Below are 17,460 nucleotides of genomic sequence, written 5' to 3'. Positions count from 1 at the left end.
CTCTGGACCCTCTCCGTGTTGTCCCTAGTTTCATAGTTGGTAGGGTCGGAAAGGACCTGAGCAGATCATCAAGTCTAACCCTCTGCCATGGGCAGGAAAGGATGCTGGGGTCAAATGACCCTGGCTAGGTCTGGCCTCCTTTTGAAGACCTTCAGAGTAGGAGCGAGCACCACTTCCCTAGCCGCCCTGACTGTGAGGTAGTGCTTCCTGATGTCTAGCCTGAACCTACTCTCAGTCAACCTACTCTCAGTCAACTTATAGCTGTTATTCCTTGTTACCCCCGGTAGTGCTCAGGGGAACAGGGACTCTCCCATTGCCTGCTGGTCCCCCTTGGCCAGTTTCATTGTCTTTGAAAATGAACAGTTTCATTCTCATTGGACAGTTTCATTGTCTTTGAAAATCATGATGATTCAGAGAGGACTCAGGTGATTGAAAAAGAGTAAATATAGTGCCATATTTAAGAAAGGGGAAAAGGAGGATATGGGGATCTACAAACTAGTCAACCTAACCTCAGTCCCAGGAAAAATCATTGAACAGATCCTAAAGGAATCTATCTCAAAGCACTTGGAGGAGAAGAAGGTGATTAGAAATAGTCAGCATGGATTTACCACGGGCAAGTCATGCCTGACCATTGTGATTTTCTTCAATGAAGAAATAACTGGCTCTGTGGATAAGGGCAGAGCAGTGGACATTATATACCCTGACTTTAGCAAGGCTTTTGATATAGTCTCCCACAACATTCTTGCAAGCAAGCTAAGGAAGTATAGGTTGGATGAATGGACCATAAGGAGGATAGAAAACTGGCCAGATCATTGGGCTCAAGGGGCAGTAATCAATGGCTTGATGTCTAGTCAGCATCCAGTTTCAAGTGGATTGCCCCAGGGGTCAGTCCTGGGGCTGATTTTGTTCAATATCTTCATCAACAACCTGGAAGATGGGATGGAGTGCACCCTCATCAAGTTTGTGGATGACACCAAGCTGGAAGAGTAGTAGATACACTGGAGGGTTGGGCTAGGATTCAGAAAGACCTAGACAAAACAGAGTATTAGACCAAAAGAAATATCATGAGATTCAATAACGACAAGCGCAAAGTCCTGCACTTAGGACGGAAGAATCCCATGCACTGGTACAGGCTGGAGATCACCTGGCTAAGCAGCAGCTCTACAGAAAAGGACCTAGGGGTTATAGTGGACAACAGGCTGAATATGTGCCAACAGTATGCCCTTGTTGCCAAGAAGGCTAACAGCATACTGGCTTGCATTAGTAGGAGCTTTGTCAAAAGAGCGAATGAAGCAATTGTTCTGCTAAAATTGGCCCCAGTGAAGCCAGATCTGGTGTACTGTGTCCAGTTTTGGGCCCCCCACTACAGAAAGGATGTGGACAGATTGGAGAGAGTCCAGCTGAGGGCAACAAAAATGGCTAAGGGATTTGGGAACAAGACTTACAAGGTGAGGCTGAGGGAACAAGGCTTATTTAGTCTGGAGAAGAGAAGACTGAGGGGAGAGTTAATAGCAGCTTTCAACTTCCTGAAGGCTGGTTCCACAGAAGATAGAGCTAGATTGCTCTCAGTGGTGGCAGATGACAAAACACGGAGCATTGGTCTCAGGTTGCAGCAAGGGAGGTTTAAGTTGAATATTAAGAAAATCTTTCTCATGAAGACAGTAGTAAAGCACTGAAACAGGCTACCCGGAGAGGTTGTTGAAGCTCCAGCTTTAGAGGTTTTTAAGACAAAGTCTTGGCTGGAATGGTCCTGGTTTGAGCAGGGGATTGACTACATGACCTCCTGAAATCACTTCCAACCATTATTTTCTATGATTCTATGACTCTTGGTCAGGACTGCACATATGATGCAACCACAACTGAGAGCCCTGTCAAGTGTGGGACTCTCAGTCCCAGCTGCGCATGACCCTGGTGGGTAGAAGGCCCCTCAGCAAAGGGGGCTTCCAACTGTAGGATCCTGCTTTTTGCCAGTCTAGCGATCAGGAGTGGGCTACCCTTACACCTGCGATAAGGAGAGATTGGATGTAATGTGTGATCCCACAGTTCCACCTCCTGCCATGCACATGTAACATGGCAGGTGGCACGAATGTGTGGATCTTGCATTAGATTCAATCTTGCCTTACTTGTACTTGTAGAAGGGGACTAAGACACACTTTTGAGTATTTTCTGGCTTTGACCAAAACAAGTGCTGCCTTTTAAACTGGTGTTGATAAGGTGCTCCATTTCCCCCACAAAAGTCCAGAAATTTGTGTTCTGTTTTGGTGAAAAGCAGGGAAGGAACCTTAGAGACTAACTGGTTCAAAGAGGGATGAGGTTTCAGAAGCAATGGCATAGCAACTGATGTAGTAGGCTGTTGCCTACAAATGCTCATGCCTCTCGGAACCAGTTAGTCCAGGGTTGGGCAAAATACAGCACACGGTCTGGATCTGACTTGCCAGGCCATTCTATCTGACTCATTGGGCCCCTAAAAACTTTAGAAAATTAAATATTTATTTGTCCCTGGCTACCTGTCAAAGATAACAGGAGCCAGGGGCAGTAGAACCCAGGGGGAGCCAAAGACAGGACTCAGCAGCCGCAGCAGCAAGGCCCACCTGGCCCTGTTCTTCCCCCCCCCCGCTTCCCCTCCCACAAGCTGGAATCCTCTGGTCTGGGACCCTGGGGCTGTTCCTGCCTCCCTTTGCCAGTGAGGGAAATTCAGACAAGAAGTGGGGAGGCAGGGGAGGATTGTGGGTGATGGCCCCAGTCTTTAGGGCCAGACCAGACTGGCTTCTGCAATCCTGGCCCCAGAGTGCAGGGCCCAGGACAGCAGGGGCTCTGGAGATGGATTGGCTCTCCCCTCTCCCTGCTAGCACAGCCCAGCCTGACTTCACCGAGCCCCTGGTGGCCCAGACCCTGCAGTCCTATCACTGCTCTCTGGGCCCCCATTGGCCCTGACCCTGATATATCAGTGCAGGTCTCATGCTCCCACCCAGCTCTTGCTGTGCTCCGTGTGCCCACTTGGCACCACTCCCCCTCTGCCTGTCACAGCCCCTCTTCTTTGCTGCCTGGCACTACCACTGCTCCCTTGCTTCACCCCCGCTCCAGCACCACAAGATTCCTGGCTGCAGCACCAGGCCACAGGACTCCGCAGGAATTGGTATGGTCCCTGCAATTCTCAGCTCTCTCTGTGCAGTGCTAGCCAGGCCAGGCTGGCTCCTCCTGCATCCTGCCGTCTTGGCTGTGCAGCTGGGACATGGTGCCAGAGTGGCAAGTGTGGGGGGAGGAAGGGAAGCAGGAGAAGGGCAGCAGTGGCAGACTGGGGGGAAGTGGTAGTGAGTGTGGGAGCATGGGTCCTGCGCTAGTGCCCCAGGGCCAGGAACACAGAGCCTAGGCTTGGATGAGTGCTGGTGGGGGCTCTGCCTGCCGCAGGGGGACTGTGGGCAAACCCTCCCACACATGCCTTAAACATCCCCAGCGATCCTCCCCCCACACACAGCCCCCGACAAACCCTGTATCCATCCACACACACACTCCATGTTCCCCCACCCCACATCCACACACACACACACACACCATGCCTATCCACCCCACACAAACCCCCCCACGGCCACATCCTCCCCCACACCCAACATACCCACACACCCACAGCCCCCACAACATACGCACCCATGCCCTCCATCCCCCACAATATACAAGAGAAAGACTTTATTTTAAGCTATTATACAATCACTTCTGTGTACACTACCCAAATACATATACATCAGGACAAAAATATTTTTTGAAATCAAATTAATGAATGTTATAGTAGATGTTTGATTTTTAGAATAGAATTTGTTATTTTTTCTGTTTCTGACGCGGCAAACCCCCTTGCTGAAAGGAGTACTTCTGGGGGGCAAGGGGAAGGAATTCTGGTGGCAGAAGTCAGGGGTTAGGGGGTGGGACTTCTGATCTTAAGATGGCGACCAGGGGGAGGGACACCTGTCAAGGGGTGGGGCTACCCTTCCAGCCCTTGATGGCTTGCCAAAACTCAGTTAGTGGCCTTCCAGCTGAAATAATTGCCTGTCCCTGAGTCTCTAAGGTGTCACCTTGTCCTACCTTCTTTCTGACTTCAGACAAATATAGCTAACAACTTCTCTGCTCTTGTTCCAGTTTGTGAATCAGTTTGTGAATTCAGTACTATTCTTATTGCTTTTATAGAATCATCAGAGCTCACCTGAAATCCATGTGCTGAGCTTTTAGTGAACAGCCCACGTTCATGACCATTGTCAAAACTTCCCTTAATTATCATCCCTTGTTGCTCAGCCCTCACCAGTTTATCTGCCTTCTGAACAGAAACTTTTTCTAAGTGTGTCTCTCCTCATGGCAGTTATACTATCCAAGAGCCTTTGGTGTTGTGTAACGAGCAAAACATTTGTGGCACCTTACTAATGTTATCACTTTAAAGTTTCTGAAAGACAGAAGAGGTTTGTGGGAAGCACTATAAAATTCCTTGTGGTTCCCTGACAATCGTACATGAGGTATTATGGGGTCCTCTTCCTTAATATTGGTGTATTTCTAGTCTAGATTCTGTATGCTGGCTGGGTGTAGGAATTGGAAATATTTTTTTCCCTTTTCTCACTGAACCATGAGAATGTGGATGTTCTGGAAAGATCCAACATCCTTTAAGGCTCAGGGAAGTATGTAGGTTGCCCTTTGTCATGAGGATGGAATAGCAAGGAAACAATTAGTGGGGCCTTCTGAAAATGTAAAAGGTAAGGAGGGATTGGGTAGAAACCTTTAGGATAGAGATGATGGAAGATGTGGCATGTTTATTCAAGAGTGGATTAAGGTCTCTTTGGCAGTTATTCTGAACCTGTGTTTTGAGCATATTTGCCAAGGTTGGTTTGCCAGCACCCCAGTAATAGACTGTGAAGGTTTAGTTCACAAAATATACACAGACCAAAATCGGTAGGCTTTGAACAGTTCTATTCAGAACATCCCTCCCAGGCTGTAAGCAGGGAAAATATTAGTGTTTTGGTTTCTTTCTATTTTAAGTAGACTTTGTCTCCAGTGTAACTGAAGTTTTGTTGTTCATTATGCTGACTAGTATGTCTCATAGAGAACTGAGGTCATGGAAATTGTCTGGGGAAGGATTTCACAGCAGCAGGAAGGAGTCCAGAAATGGCAGTAAAAATGTAGCTTTTGATTGGTTACAATGGCCTGTTAAATTGTGGAGATGGATACACTTATATGAATTGGTGCATTGAGAGGCAGAAATTTATTTTTAGGTGATTTTTTTTTTTATTTTGATCTTTAGCAGTTTAAACTGTAATTTCTTGTGCTTCTGTTTATTATTTTATGTAAAGGACAGGCCAAGGAATTTACTCTTTCAATTTGTTGGGAGTAGGAAATAACTCTTCAGGTAGGAAGACATATTTCAGCATTGAGTTTCTACAGTTTGGACATTCAGTATTAGAGTGTCCTCCACAAATAATTATAGAAAATAAAGTGGTTCCTAGATCCAAGTTGTAATTATAGTACAAAGTTGAATTTCCAGTAGACCTTCCTCCCGTTATCTCTCCAGGGAATTCAAATATTTCCTACTTTAAAAAAAATGAAAAAACCCCACAAAATGTACAAATAATTTATGCACAAAATAGGCTTTAAGATGAGTTTTGCCAGGCATAAGAAATGCATATAAATGTATAGCTGTTATTACTAGTTTAATTTTCTGTCCTTAAAGTACTCTTATTTGGGCTTCATTGATGCATAGTAATATAAAGCATAACTTTATGAAATCTCTTACTAGTTTGCTCACTATTGTTGGATATGGACTCATTACCAGAAGATGGTAAATTATTGAATCACTGGACTCATTGGGTTGAGAAGCTCAGTTCATTTCTGAATTTATTTATTTAATGCAGTGATCATCTGTATAAATTTTAGGATATGTGGGAACCATTACTGAGCTATGTGGCAGTGTTCAGTGTCCAGGTGTGTCCAACTGACTGCCATATTACATGTTTTAAGGTACATGGCAGGAATCAGTAGAACCGAAAGAAGTATGTAAATATGTGAAGTAATGAAAAAGGCAGTTATGCTGGATGGACTGACTCATATTTTAAGTCCCCCAAATGTGCTTTCATTTTGATTTAAGCTCCCCCACCCCCTCTCCTGCTTCATTTGTTTACTATATGGTAAAAGATAGAAGTAGTTATCAATTGTAATTTTGTTCTATATTATGGTATCCATTTAATATCACATATGGTTGTCTCCTAAGCTTTTTGTAGACAAATGCTAGTTCACAGACAAAAACTGCTATTTAAACTGAACTAAAGTTTGTAACTTCAGCAGGAAAAATAAACAAAATATCCTACTCAAAAAAACCCAAACCCCATAAACATTTGAAAGCCATTCAAAGTAATTCAAAATTAAGGTTGCACGTCAACAATCAGTTATGGAAAGGGCTAGTTGAAGATGGCCTGCAAATGGAAAAAAATGAATTTGTGGTCTTTGTTGGTTCTTTATTTTATGTGAAGAAGGCCTAAAATTAATTCCATAATGTTCTGCTTATGTTTAGCTTAGATTTTTTTATGAACATGGACTCTCATTATATTTTACTGGGAGTCTCCTTTGAGGAGCAGAGAAGTATATTGGGACATTTCTTACCCCTTGATTGAAGGAACAGGTTATTAAATATTCAGTATTCCCAGCTTTTGGAGGCAATATAGTTTCTTTTATTCATAAAATAAAATAAAAAGCAATGAAACGAGTTTTAAATAGTTAACCCTACCTTAGGAAGTGGGAGAATGAAAAAGGATATCTGTGTTTCCAACCAGGGTGGGACACGGGCATGTGCAAACCAGGTGGCCGCCCAGGGTCCGGACAGAAAGGGGGCTGAAAAATGGTAATTAAAAATATATATTATTATCATTATCTCTGGTGAAGGGGGGCCCAATACTAAAAATTCACCTGGGGCCACTAGGAGTCTAGATATGGTGCTGTTTCCAACTTTTGTCTCTGGGGTTAAGTACCAAAACAGAAAGTGGCCTCTTTTCAGAAATGTCATGTCCACTTGACTCTCTGCGAAGTCAGTGGGACCTGCTGGGTCTCATACCTCCTGTGTAAGTTTCTATTGTTTGTATCCAGATCCTAGAATTTTGGCCTTTATATTGCTAGCAAAATTTATAAATTGTTGATTGCCTACCAAAGCATGGAAGAAACAGAACTCTTTTGAAAAACAAATAAGAAAACCTTTATTTAAAGAAAATTTCTAGATTTTTTATGACATTTTATGAGAACTAAAACTATCTCAATTGCTGTAGTTTGGGAAGATAAAAAATATATAATGTCTACTCATGTACAAATTTTAGATGCTATTGGAGTTTGTATTTCTGAGGAGAGATGCTGAACTGACTAATCAATTGTACAGCAACAAAAAATCATGACTAACTAATGTTCATCCAAAAGTTTTTGAATTTGAGAATGGCTTGACTGAATTGTTAATATTATTTGAATTTTTCCTAAAAAGCTGAGATTTTTTTCTTAAATCCTTTATTCTTAATTTGCTTTTTTCATATAAATATGTATACCCTCATTATAATTCCGTACAGTGCTGAAGTAGCAAATATTGTATCTTAAAATTATACTGCAAGGGGAAATTGCAGACCAGGAAGTCTTACTTCAATGCCAGGAAAACATATTTGGAGTTTTATACAGCACCTAGAAGAACATGAATTTCCTGTGAATAAACTAGTGAGGCTTCTGAGTGGAGAAATTATACATGTTGCATGTTTTTATCTGAATTTTCAGAAAATCTTTCATTTCTTACAGGAAACTATGTAGTCATAAAATTAAAGGTAATGTTCTGTCTGGATTGAAAATTGGCAGAGTCAGGAAAAAAATGGAGGAGTAAGCAGTCCGTGTTCAACATGTCAAAACTTTAGTTGTAGGGATCTCTGTCTGTATGGCATTTCCGTATTGTTTAAATTTTTCCCTAATAGCTTAGAAAGTAGTGTGCATGGTATGGTATGATGAAGAAATACAAGATTACATAGGATAGTAGATGCTATAAGAGACCAAGGAAATGTCAGGGACACCTGAAAAAGCTAGGCAACTGACACATTAAATTTACTTTTGACTAATGTAAGGTGACACCATAATTGAAGGAACAGACTAGTAGCATGGAGTAGGGCTGTGCGAAGCTTCAGTCCGTGATTAAATTTGGTGGAAATGCGTCCCGATTTGGTGGCTGAATCTTTGAATTGAATCAGAGGACCCTTGAATCTTTCCGAATCAAATCAGAACCCTCTGAATTGATTCAGAGATTCGGACACAGAGACAGCACTCTGTGTCCCCTACACCCCCATCCCCTCCGCTTGGCAATTGGCTGCAGTACTTCTGGTCCACTTCCAGGTTTGCTGCCAAGCATGTGGAGGGCCCCCCCCATGCTCCTGTGGGATGCTCCATGTGCTCCATCATCACAGCTATCACAAGCCACGCCTGCTACCTCAAAGTATGTAGAAAAAACTTTTAAATCTGTGTCTATGTCCGAATTGCTGATTCTCCAAATTAGCATTGAATCTTCAGATTTGGATTTGGCCAAATCGAATTTGGGACAATGACCCAAATCAACAAATTGAATCACTGTCCCTGATTCAGACCGAATCCGAATTGAATAGGGTTCGCTTCACACACCCCTAATATGGAGTACTGAGTTCTAAAGTTGCTGAAATCACTGAGGAAGAAGACCCTAGATATCCTTGAAAACAACATGATGAAACTTCTGCTCAATGTGCTGCAAAAATCAGAAATTAAAATTGTTAAGAAGTATGGAAAAGAGCCAGGGGACATCTAATGAAAGCTGAAAGGAGTTTATATGATAAATGAACAGATTGTTTATACCTAACACATAATTGTGAAACCCACTGTCAGAAAGATGCAACTGAGGTAAAAAATTCAGAAATATTACGAAAACAATTGAACCTGGATATGGATATGAGAACATTTGCAATTCTAGATTAAACAGGATTTTAAAAAATGTATAATTCTCATTTGCAAGACAGAAATCAGTAGCTTACCAGCTTGGAGTTAGTCAGAAACTTCTTCAAGCGGGTCAGCCATTCTGTAAGGGTTTTCCCAAAACTTTTCATGAAACATCTGGTTCTGGCCTTTGAAGAAAAACTTCTGGACTGGATAAACCACAAGTGTGCTGTGGCATGTCCATCCTCATGTTCTCAATTTGCTAATAAATGCAGTCATTTTTAACAAACTCTAATGGTTGTGGGGCCATTTTATTAAAAAAAAGAGTATCCCTTAGTAGTGTAGATGCCAAAACCACTCCGCTTAGTTCTTGACTCTTGAACATTTAATATTTGCAAGATGACACTTTTGTCTTATCTGAAAAGCATAACCTTCACCATTCATATTAATTCATAGCTGATCACCTGCAAATGAGCTAACTACTTAGACTGCATGGTTTTAGTATCCTAGTCTAGCTAAGTGCTTCTGGAGACTTGAAGCACAAAACTCTGCCCACTCAAAAAGCTTGTTAATGGGTCCCACATGACATAGCTATCAATTTTTTAGTATCAGATATACATGCTGTATCCATTATACAGAGGCATACTCAACCAGACTGTACAGTAGCTCATAAGATTTTACTCCTATTTTCATTGGGAGAAGGGGATGAAACTTAGCAACATTAAAATGAAAGTAAAAATACATGTCTGAAAATACTTAATATTACATGACAATGAGATAACTGATGCCTTTCAAAGAGTAGCAAGACTTTTTCTTTCTTTTTTTAACATTTCCCAGGTTGTTTAAATGTGCATTGTAAGCAATGATAAAATGACAAGTTATCATTGATCTGTCCTTTCCTCCATCTCGGAGGGATTCATTAAATAATGCATGCACCCATGTGAATTACCCTTCTTCACTATAGTATCCCCAGACCATTAGCCAAATATAGCAACACTAGCATCTTTCAACCCCTAGAAACCCTTTGGCTTTCATTTAATTAAATTATCCCATTATGAAAACTCTTATAATGAGATTAAATTTAATTATTTATCAGACACTTATTTGCACTAGGGAGTTTATCAATTATGCATGGTTGTGCTAAACATTTTTCAATCCATCACCTTTTCTTTTCATGAAAGGTGCAATTTATTAAGTGCATCTGAAGTACTGTAACAGTGAAGCTACAGTAGAAATATGCATACCATCCAGGTTTGGTTAAAAGTAAATGAAATAGGAAAACAAAGACATGAACTTCATACTTAGATATATATAATACTAGATGTTTTCTTAAATTATTTGATGTATCAGTTTTTGAAGTACTTTCTTATAAGGCTTGCAGTAAGTCTGTGTTAAATAGGATTATTTTTTTCTATTTGTATTGTGCTCTGCTGGCCAGTTGACTTATAGCCAGGTACACGAATACAGATTCAGATTTTGTTTAATTGAAATAGTGCAAAGAATATGTGAAGTAACCATTTTAACTGTTAAGTCTATAAATGAATTTCTTATGTATTTTTAGAAAATAACATTCTGTGCATTTAAGTGTATTCATGGTGAAAACTATATTTTTATGGAGGCATTTAGCATATGTATCAAATATCCAAGTATCCAAGAACTCTTTTTTGCTGGTGAAGACAAAACATTTAGTTGTCCTAAAATTATTTCAAGTGGAATGACACTTTCTGGTGAATGTTATGAAGAAGACATAAACGTCAATACAGCTCTGAGCTCTTCTTTTATCAGACCTTGTCAATATGTAATTAATTATTCAGCTGGAGTTCTGTGTGGCTCAGGGCAGGATTTCAGACAGCTTGTTATTTTGCAAATTGCATAGTCATCATAAGATTGCTTTCTTTTTTCCTCTTTTACAAATATCATGTGCATAAATGATCAGCAGCACCTGGTTAGGTAATGCTTTCAGCTGAATGGAAGAGTTAACAATAGTAGCCTTTTAATACAGCAGATGCTTTCAATACATTATAGAATTCTCTCTAGCTTTAAAAAAAGGTCATGGCTTGTGTTCAAGTGAGACTGCATGGGGGTCAAACAAAGTGATTTATGCCCTTGTTTCCTCACTGAAGAGGATGGTTGTTTCATTAGCTTAAAAATTCTCTGGTACAAGAAACGGAATATTTGAAAGGATTTAAGTGGAAATGTCCAAGACCTGACAAATTGATATTGAATAATTTAATCCTTGTATTAAAGGAACAAGGTGTGATACAGCATAGTTGACATAATTAATACTGATAGAAAAATACTGCTTATATCTGGCAAAACAGTTAGTTGTACCCCATGCTTGTGACATTAACAAGTTATATAGGTCATATATGGCACTTTCTACTTGACAATAATAAGAATTAATTGAATATACCTCACTAAATATCCCTGTGGGCTTGGTTAGGAATTCTGCTCTCTCTTACAGATAGGGAGACTGGGGTACAGGGAGAGGGGATTGCCCACTGATGCCGTCATCTCCAGCCCTGCCTGATCTGAGGTGCAGCTGCTCCCATCAGCTGGATCCCTTGAGTCAGTGGGGGAAATGCAGTGGAGGGAACTGGAGCAGGGACCCAGCACCCCATACAGCTGCTTCTTACAGCCCCCAGCTGGATTGGGGTATGGCTTCCCCCACCCCCAGGTCAGCTGGAGATAGCAGCAGCGGTGGGCTTCCAGGCACTCCTGCTCCCTGTCTACCCACTGGGTGTCCCTCCTGGTCTAATAGCAAGTACTGGAAGGAGGAGGGGGCGGGGATGGTGCTGGGTGGAGAGGAGTATATCTTCTTCAGGGACTTAAAAAAGTACTGGGAAGGTGCTGCCATGGCCCACTCTGCCCACACCGGAGATCAGAGGAAGAAAAGGGCACTGATGGAATCTCCTGCACCATTCTTCAAATTCCTGGATCTGCCCATGTTGCTTACAATCATATCTAAAGACTGAAATCTTCCTTGAAGGCCTCAGTTTCTCCTTTACGTTCAGACAAAACAGTGTAGATACATTTATATGTGGAAGAAAGGTCATGGTAGAAATCTATGTCGGGGTAGACAGCCTTCTCTAGTTATGGGCTGGAATGAACCAACACAAGTCAGAGGCAGGCAGGTGGGTGCAAAGACCCTGTTGCTGTTACTGCTTGTCTCTCCAGGAGTATAGGGTATAGGGACAATGCCTGCAGCTGAAGCCTCACATCTGTAGGCTGGATCCAAAGGTTCTGCTGGCCATAGGTTGTTATCCCCTGTGCTAAGGAAGTTTTGAAGTCTTTGCAGAAACAGTGTCTTTGGACAAAGAATTTGAAGGCAAGGAGGTGTTGTTGCTTAGGATCTGAGAGAAGAACAGGGACCACCGAGAAAGGAAATGTACAATGAGTATAAAATCAGAGTGCCAGAGCATGCAGGAATAAGTGGGGAACAAGAAGAACTAAAAGTAACTGATTTGAGGGGTGACTGGTTCAAAGCCTCAATTGTATATGAGATGCTTTATAGAGATGAAAATGGCATGGGACAGGCAATAAAGGGATTTAGATAAGCGTAGAAGGCACAGTAGCTGAAAAAAGTAAGAAGAGTTTAATAAAAATGTAAAGGGCATGTGGTAGGGCACCTTTGGTGCCTGCTGCTTTCAGGTTTGAGAGCAGTCAGCAGGGCAGCCTGCAGGTGTGGACTAGCCCTAATGAGACAGTCACTGCAGTGACTGCAGGAGAACCCTGAGATGGGAGGAGAGGGCTGACCTGCATCCATTTTAGATCTGGGCTCTCAGGACTGAGGCACCAGTCTGCTGTTGGCAGCCAGAGTAACAATACATGGCTGAACTGCTGCTCAGAACATCTTGCAGGTAAGGGCAGCAGCTATGAGGATGGCAGGAGGTTCCTGGTCCTGGGCATGACTTGAAACTACACCCTGCTGGGGAAGGATGGCCTGGTGGGACTGCCCATGGTGGGGCAGTTCCCCAGAAATGCCAGGCCAGTTGCCTTCTCAGCGAAGGCAGGTAGGGGTGCCTTATAGCCCCAGACCCCACTACTCAGGGGGTAACTAGGAGTGGGAACAGACAGTGGTGGGGGTGGGGGAGCAGGCACACCTAGAGAGAGGCACCTGAGCCCTGCAGGGGTGTAAGACCCTGGAGGCCCCAGAGAGTGTGCAAAGGAAGAGGGAGGCCTCAGTGAGTGGGATAGAAGTTGTGTGTGGCCCACCCAGAGTAGGGTGCATGGTGGTGCCTGAAGGACTGGGTGTTGGTGGATACAGAGTAGGGTTGCATGGGGTGACCTGAAGGGCTGTACTGGGGGTGTGCTGAGTAGGGTTGCAGGGGTGGCCTGCAGGGCCAACCCCCACATGAGTGAAAACAGGAGTAAGTTAACCAGTGAAGGGCTAGAGGCTGAGCTCTGCCCTGGGCATAGCATAAGGTCAGTGCCTTGTAGAGTAGGGAAGCTTGAGTGACCCGAAGGTGCTACCAGTCTGAGAGTAGGTAAGCGTGATGGCCCAGGGGGTTACTCAAGAGGGGCAGGGTGGGTTAAGAGTTGCCCAGTGAGGGGCGGAGTGTGTAGAATGGGAGAGGCCCAGCCAGGGGCAGAGCTAGCCCGGCCGCAGGCCAGAGTTATGATCTACTTACGACGCCATCTGCAAGACTTGGGACAGTGTAGGGATGGTACGGAGCTGTGTACAATGGCCCCTGGCATTGGTGCATTAAAATGGGCCTTCTGCATTTTACACCAGTTATCAAACAGCAAGTTGTGGCAGACGAGATTGGGCAGACTGCCCCACATAGACAGGGGTTGGGCCAATGTTGAGACCCGGCCTTAACATGGCCCCCCTGTCACAGAGCATATTTGGATAGTCTGGATCAAAGTAAGATGGGTAAGACAGAATCAGACAAGGATAATGCAATAATTGTAGTGAGAAATAAAGTGCAGTCAAGGGTTTTAGGATCTGTTGGGCAGAGTAGACCTAATTTTCAGATCTTTTAAAAGAAGTGCTAACAATATTTGATGTATGGAATAGAAGGAGAGAGAGAGAAAATTGACTATAGCTTTGAAATTGTGAATCTGGTTAGCAGATGGAATATTCTATTGCCATATTTACTTTAATATAACACACGGTTCCCCTTCCCTTCCTGTTCCAGTGCTTCACCACTTTTCTAATGAGAGAATTTGTCTTAATATCCAAATTAAATCTCCCGTGCCACAACTAGAGACCATTGTTCCTTGTTCTGTTATCCGTCACCATTGAAAATAGTCTAGCTCCATCCTCTTTGGAACCATCCTTCAGATAGTTAAAGGCTGCTATCAAATCCCCCCTCACTCTTCTTTTCTGCAGATTAAATGAACCCAGTTCCCTCAGCCTTTCCTCAGAAGTCATGTGCCCCAGCCCTCTCACCATTTTCATTGCTCTCCACTGGACCCTCTCCAACATGTCCACATCCTTTCTATAGTGGGGAGCCCAAAACTGGACATAGTACTTCATATGTGACCTCACCAATGGAGAATAGAGTAGAATAATTATTTCCCTCAATCTGCTGACAACACTCATACTAATGCAGCCTAGCACGCTGTTAGCCTACTTGGCAACAAGGGAACAGTGCTGATTCATACCCATTTTATTGTCCACTGTAACTCCCAGGTCCTTTTCTGCATAGCTGCTGCTTAGCCAGTCTGTCCCCAGGCTGTAGCAGTGCATGGGATTCTTCTATCCTAAGTGCAGACTTTGCACTTGTCCTTGTTGAGCCTCATGCGATTTCTTTTGGCCCAGTGGGTCAATGTGTCTAGGTGACTTTGAATCCTACCCCTACGCACCAGCGTATCTAGTACATCTCCCAGTTTGGTGTCATCTGTGAACTTACTAAGGGTGCAGTACATCCCATCTTCCAGATTGTTAATGAAGATATTGAACAAAACTGGCCCCAGGACTGACCCGGGGGGCACTCTACTTGATACTGGCTGCCAGCAAGGCAGTGAGCCATTGATTACTATCTGTTGTGCCTGATAATCCAGTCAGCTTTCTATCAACCTTACAGTCTGTTCATCCAACGGATACTTCCTCAGCTTTCTTGCAAGCGTGTTGTGGAAGATGGTATCAGAAGACTTGCTAAAGTCAAGGTGTATTATGGCCACTGCTTTCTCCACATCCACAAGTCCCTTTGGTATGAGGTTGTTGCTGGTAGATGTTGTAGCACTTGGGTCCTCGCTTGGCTGCTGCCCTGCACCCCAGTGATGTCAAGATGGGACCCCAAGTTAGCATCAGCTGTGTGTTCTGGTTACTGTTCCTGCTTGCCCGCCATGACTTAATGCTCTTCTTGGGAGACAGTTCCCAGCAGTTAGCTCATGGGGTCTCACACCTGGGCTTCTTCGTGGGGCACCCACTTCCCCTTGCCCCTCCCTTACCACTTCCATAGCTGAGATGGACATCAGTTTCCAGATGTCTCATTTACAGATGAGACTGGCTCATCTGCGGCATCCTTCGCAGGCCATCCTTCATCTGTGGACTGTGGCCTTCACAACTAAACCTGCCTCAGTCTGGAGCTAACAGTAAACTTATGAGTAATACCAACAAAAAACAATTAGCATCCACTGATGGGTCCCAGGGTCTTGACTCCCAGGCCCCTGGCTGGCTTCCCCTTTTTAAGAGTTGCCTTGCAGGCTCAGCAGCTCCCAGCTGTGCCCCTGGCAGTCCTCTTGTGGGGCCCTCCTTTGGGTCCCTGCCCCTTCCCACCTCGGCCCTATCTGACCTGAGGCTGGGCTCTCTGGAGCACTCCAGCCCCGGTGTGCCCGTCACTTGCCTTGACAGCCCCTCTCGGCTTGCCACCCTGTTCAGGCCCTGGGCTGTTGTGGCTCTGTGCTGCCACCTGTCCTGCCCCCTGGTGCCATCTCGGAGCTCTTGCCCCTCGGAGGCTCCCCATTGGTGTGACAGGTCCACAGCACTCAGCCTGTTCCTTCTGGCCTGGGTGCTGCCCTCCTCTCCCTTACCATGCTCTGCAGTGCTTTCTGGTTCTCTTCCAGGAGAGGCTTCGGGGCATGCTGGTGTCTCTCCTGTGCTATGCTCCACAGCACTTCCCAGTCCTTCTCCTGGGGTTCCTGCTGGGCATGCTATTTGCCTCTGGTGGCATCCCATGGTATTTTCCTGCTGCCAGGCTTAAATTTCGCCACACCACCTCCAGATGTTCTCCCAGCCACCTTTTCAGTGGCCTGCTCCTCTTTCCAGCCCCACCCTCTCTCTCTGCTGATTTGCAGGTTCAGGGAACTCTGAAAATGGCACATCTGAGCCAGCCATCTCTACATCCACCTGCAGCTGCCGCTCATCATCTCCCCTGCAGTGGGTGCAGGAGAGATATGGGGTGGGTTCTCTTTCTCCCACTTTCACAGAGGCTATATAGTATAATGACAAGTTTATTTTGGTGACACTCAGATAGCAGCGCCAGACCCTTTTGTATATGCACGTTCCCAAAAGACATCTCACTGTTGCTTCCTCCCCACACCTCTCCATTGGGCACCACAGTGAGTTCATCAAGTCCCATCTGTGGTGCATTTCTTTCACTGGCAACTATTTTTGCAACAATCCACACTAGGTCAGCATATTTGCCTTTTAGTTGTTTACCTGCCACTGCTCCCCACACCTTCTTCACTTGTCTCTCTATGAAGATTTCTAGTGGTGCCATCTTTCTCTTACTGCTTTCATCAATTTCTTATGATCCTTCAGGACCTCCAGCCCTACCTTCCCTATTTTATGCCTCTGCATGAATCATTCCATCCTGATGTCATGAATCAGTGGTTGCCATACCCATGAACTCTTCAAAAAGGACTGATATACTCCCCATTTCCTTAAAATTTGCAGCTGTGTGAAATTGAGTGATACACTCTGCTTTCCCCTCTCCCTCCATTACTGCCTTGCATATCATGTCTACATAGTTTGCATAGATGAACAAGTCTAGCAGCCACCATCCCCCATCTCTCTTGCTTTGTACAGTTCAGCTCTAGCCAACCATTCTCTTTTGGTATTCCAGAAGAACACACATTTCCTTGTGTATTTTTGCTATCTGCTGCCACATTGGTGGGAGTATAATTCCTGTATATAGAGTAATTAGCAGTAGCACAGGCTTTATTTCTGCCACTTTTCTGGCAAATGACAATGTCCTTCTGGATCATAAGTGTTTGCTATAGGCTTGCCATTACCTTTTCCCATGCTATATTACTTTTCCCTTCAGTGTCCATCAGGACCCTAGCACTTTGATTTCTCTCTCTCTCATTTAAAGGCCCAACTTCTCTAACTCCAGTTCCCCACGCCTATTCTGTTGCTTTTTGATCTATTTAGCTCAGCTCCCATCACTTCTCCATACTCTAATGTATGCTTTAGCATCCTTTCCATAGAAAGTCTATCTCTAATTACTACATTTATCTCATTCATCTATAGTACGCATTTTACCTCTCCCCCTTCCACTATCTTTACTCTGCTTACGACTTGGTCTTTTCTTATTCTTTGCTCTAATGGTTCCATGCTGCACACAAACA

General features: G+C 44.0%; 1 protein-coding gene across 5 annotated transcripts in view; it reads left to right on the top strand.

Moving 5' to 3' along the window:
• The window catches only part of EYA1 (EYA transcriptional coactivator and phosphatase 1), a 268,703-nt gene that overhangs the window by 88,580 nt on the left and 162,663 nt on the right, over positions 1-17,460 (top strand). The gene's annotated exons all lie outside the window — the stretch shown is intronic.

Source organism: Crocodylus siamensis, chromosome 3 (genome assembly GCF_052110815.1).
Source record: "Crocodylus siamensis isolate JL-2025a chromosome 3, ASM5211081v1, whole genome shotgun sequence".
Classification (NCBI taxonomy): Eukaryota; Metazoa; Chordata; order Crocodylia; family Crocodylidae; genus Crocodylus; species Crocodylus siamensis.
This window is presented reverse-complemented; position numbering and strand designations above follow the sequence as displayed.